This window comes from Hibiscus syriacus, unplaced genomic scaffold, assembly GCF_006381635.1.
Source record: "Hibiscus syriacus cultivar Baekdansim isolate YM2019G1 unplaced genomic scaffold, ASM638163v2 tig00112127_pilon, whole genome shotgun sequence".
NCBI classification, from domain to species: Eukaryota; Viridiplantae; Streptophyta; class Magnoliopsida; order Malvales; family Malvaceae; genus Hibiscus; species Hibiscus syriacus.
The window spans coordinates 603,701-608,168 of NW_024063259.1; the positions used below are offsets into that span (position 1 = coordinate 603,701).

The following is a 4,468-nucleotide window of genomic DNA, read 5'->3' on the forward strand; positions in this document are numbered from 1 at the left end:
AGATCCCATATTCGTAGGAGGGAGATTCCTTCACCAAGCCTATAAAAACCCGGTAAGATGAAGAAGAATGAGGATGAGTTTGAACCATTGAAAAATCGAGAAAATAAGAGGGAGAAACACTCGAAAATACCCATAAAAACACAAAAAAAAATTAAAAGGGAGGAGCACTTAGCTTTCGGATTCACAGGAAGGACAAACGACCGCCGATAAGTTAAAGGAGCATCGATGAAAACAGTAAGTTTCGAATCATGCACAGTTAGATCCACTATTTTTAGTATGATCTACTATCTGTATTTGTAATTGTCGGTGAAATGGTAGAGACAACCATCAAACAAGGGAAGATCGAGGGAAGCAAGTCTCATAGGAGGCCATCCTTAAAGATTAAGGAATGGGAGGTCAACAATGTGAGCGTCATTAGTTCTGGAAAGGGTGTCACAGCCTCAAGGCCAAAGTCAACAGCACCATCAGGCCAGATTGACCCAATACAGCGGCCGGCGAGGCGGTAGCCGCCGGATTCTGGATTTTGGGTGGCCGTGTTTGAAGAACGTTTGAAGAGAGAATTTGGGGGGAGGGACCTTTCAATCGGTTTTGTGGGGTGAAATAAAATGAAATTGTGTTATAGGATTGGGTTTTATACCCAACCCGTGGAAGACCCGCCGACCCGATCCATAACTCTGACCCGCGTGTTTTAAAAAAGGGTGAATTACATTTTGGTCCGCCTTTTTTTAAAGCTTTGATTTTGCCCTTTATATTTTTTTATTTCATCTGTTTTTTATTCTTTATTTATTTTATTTATTTTCATCACCTTTTTTTTCTAACACGTTTCTCGAATTTTTAAGGGTACACTTTCGAATCGTAAGTAATTTGGATTGTTATTTTACCTTTTACTTTAACTTATCACTTTCTTAATTAAAGACAAATGAAATTAAATAGTACTGAAAGGACAGTTTAAGGGTGCTAACCCTTCCTTGACTGTAATCGTCTCCCGAATCCGACATATCTTTGGTAAGATGCAGATCAGGTAAGAAATCGAGGTATCTGATCAACCTATTTGTTTTTAAAATAAATGATCGGTGGTGGCTCAAACATTTCATTCAAGTCGAAGCCCAATTCCGGACCCACCCGAAAGACGGTTCCGACAATCCTAATACCTGAATTTCCGAACAGATTAGGTGATATCTTACATTGAGAAATAACAATGATTGTAAGAATCTTTTTTTATCAAGTTAAAATTATATTTAAAAAAATTTAAAATTAAAGAATCTAAAAATAAAAAAATTAACCAATTAAAACTTAATCAGACATAGAAGTAATTGCACCGGGAATTATAATGTCATCTAAATAGTACAAAATTATATCCTTAATTTATTCGTTCTTATTGAACATTATAGAATGCTCTACTTGTAAAGGTTTCTTTTGACGGTACGTTGATCATGTAAATTGTAAATTATAAACATTTAACTACATGTCGTGTCATAGCCTATTTTGTTTACCATAATCTATATTTGATACAAAATTAAAAAAGAATTTTATATATAATCAATAACTAATTTTTAGTGTCTAAAGGAAAAGAAACATTAAACTAATATACTTTAGTTATTACCGAGGAGCTTGAGACCCGAGCTAACCTTGAGTTGTATCACCATAGAACCAGTAGTTTCCCTTCCCCCACACCTATAAGAGATCTAACTAATATACTTGCATTCGCTTGACTGCTTTTTGGAAAACGTGATGCAGCTTGCTATGAGAGGAGACAAATGAAGAGGATCTACTCTCCCCTTTTGGAAGGAATATTGGCCTTTACCTGGGATTCGAATGGATCGAGGTAACATTGTGTTGCATTATTGATGTAGTTGGAATATTCAACTAAACCAATTTGGCATTTTCAAATGCTGCTACCACCTTGGACAGACAAACAAACAACATTCTTGCACCGATCACACACACGGCAAATACTCCGCCACCATACCTGGATATGGTCTTTAGAAGATACACGACCACCGGAAAAGGTTATGCTATTCAGTATGATCCTAACTGCTCTTGAGTAGCTATGCTTAGCAGCAAATCACTACAGTTTAGAAGAAGAAAAGAGACGACGAGTCAAACGGTCGGTCAAATATACTGAGTCAGCTGGTTTAACGTACCACGTCAGCATTTCGTTACTGCAGTAATGATTGTTAGCAGATGTTAACTTCAAGTGACTATTTTATAACAAACCATAACGTTAATGACCGATTTGTGACTTTTAAAAACATCAGGGTGAAAACGAATTTTAACCTAAATATTAGTGACCATTGATGTAGTTTACCCTAATAAATTTTAATTTAATTCACTTATAATAATTTAATTACTTATTTTTATATTAATACTTTTAAAAAATATTTTCAAAGCTGCGGTAAAGTGAAATGTGCTCGAGTCAATCTTCAATGCACTGTCCTGTTTCCTCACAAAATCATACTCCCACATTCATCTCATCATCATTTTTTACACAAAGGGAATATTGTTAAGACCTTCTCTGCCTTTTTTTTTAAATGGTCATTTTGTTCTCGTTCTCTTCAAATATTAAACACAGTTGTTTAATGACATTTCTCTCTCTCTCTCTGTTTTATCATTTCTTTTGTGCACTGTCCTCTCTCTCTTTATCTCTCATGTCTAGTGAATAGCAAAAGATAAACCTTTGTCTATCATCTCTCTCATTTGTTTGAGAAAAGTAAAGTTAGAAATCTCAAATCCCTTTTCTCAAAGGGTGAGTGATTCTGGGGGAAAAAAACCTCATCAAGCTCATTTAGATCCCTACCAAATCTGCAACCAAAAGACCATGATTTGATCCAAAAAAACCCACCCCAAAAAAATGGGTTTTGGTTTCTCTTCAAAACCCTTTTTCCTTTTCCTCTCATTCCTCCTTTTCTCTTCTCTTCTTCACCTTTTCCCCCCAGTCGAATCAGCTCCAGACTACACCACACTAGTCTACAAAGGCTGCGCAAAGCAGTCCTTCACAGATCCAGCCGGGATTTACTCCCAGGCCTTATCGGCCATGTTCCAAACCCTGGTTTCACAGTCCATGAAAGTGAAGTTCTACAAGACAACCACCGGCACTGGCCAAACCACAATCACCGGTCTCTTCCAATGCAGGGGAGACCTCAGCAACACCGACTGCTACAACTGCGCCAGCAGGCTCCCGACTTTAGCCGACAAGCTTTGCGGCAAGACATTAGCTTCAAGGATCCAACTTTACGGATGCTACATGCTGTACGAAGTCGCCGGCTTTACTCAAATCTCCGGCATGGAGATGCTATTCAAGACTTGCGGCGCCACCAACGTCGCCGGAACGGGGTTTGAAGAGAAGAGGGACTCCGCCTTCTCGGTGTTGCAAAGTGGGGTTGTCAGCAACCATGGATTTTACGCCACAAATTACCGATCTGTTTACCTCTTGGGGCAATGTGAAGGAGATGTGGGGGATTCGGATTGTGGGGAGTGTGTGAAAAGTGCTGTTCAGAGAGCTCAAGTAGAGTGTGGGAGTTCCATTTCAGGTCAAATTTATCTCCACAAGTGCTTTATTAGTTACAATTATTATCCTAATGGGGTCCCTAGAAGGTCATCATCTTCTTATGCACATTTCATTCATCTTCATCAGGTAATTGTATTTCATTTCTTTTGAATACCGATGGATGCATAAATTTTGGGTATAAATTATTTTGGCACACCAAAAGTAGCCCCTAATGTTTACTAAAATAGTCATTTTGATCCTTATTTTTGGAGCATTTTAAAAATGCTCCTCCATGGATATAAACCATTAATTAACAATCATTAATTCTCCAAAATATGACATTTTTCCTCTAAAATGAAATTTTAGGACCATAATACTTCTGAATAAAAGAATAAGGTTCAAAATGACTATTTAATCAAATATTATGTACTTTTTAACCAAAAAAAATAAGATGTTGGGATCAGGATGCTCCATAAAAAAGAATAGGGTTCTGATAGTTTATTTTGAGATTGTGCCAATTATGTATTTGATTGGTGTAGGAACAGGGCAAAACACAGGGAGGACAGTGGCTATAATCTTAGGAGGGGCAGCAAGTGTGGGATTCCTTGTCATTTTGTTGATGCTTGCAAGGAATGTCATGAAGAAGAAACATGATGGTATGTGCAACTTTGATCTCAATATTGAAAAAAAATTGTTTTGTGGTGTGTGTGTGAGAGAGAGATTCATGATTTTTTCTTCTTCTTCAGATTATTGAATTTTGAAATGGGTTCCTCGTGAGGAAAAAGAAGCATATTTGGGGGTCTCACCTATCAAATTGAATTTGAAGATATGAAAATTTTTTGTTATTTCAATGAAAATGTAAACATGAATTTTTTTTCCACAAAATGTGAAAAAGAGAGGATATATCGTAAAACTACTGTTGTTTTGTTTTTCCTTCTTCCTAATTTAGCAGCTTTTTATTTCCTGGCCATGTGGGTGTTT

At 37.1% G+C, this 4,468-nt stretch overlaps 1 pseudogene; it reads left to right on the forward strand.

The window, feature by feature from the left end:
• Positions 1–2,615: 2,615 nt before the first annotated feature.
• Positions 2,616–4,147, forward strand: LOC120174873 (annotated as a pseudogene).
• The last annotated feature ends 321 nt before the right edge of the window (positions 4,148–4,468 follow it).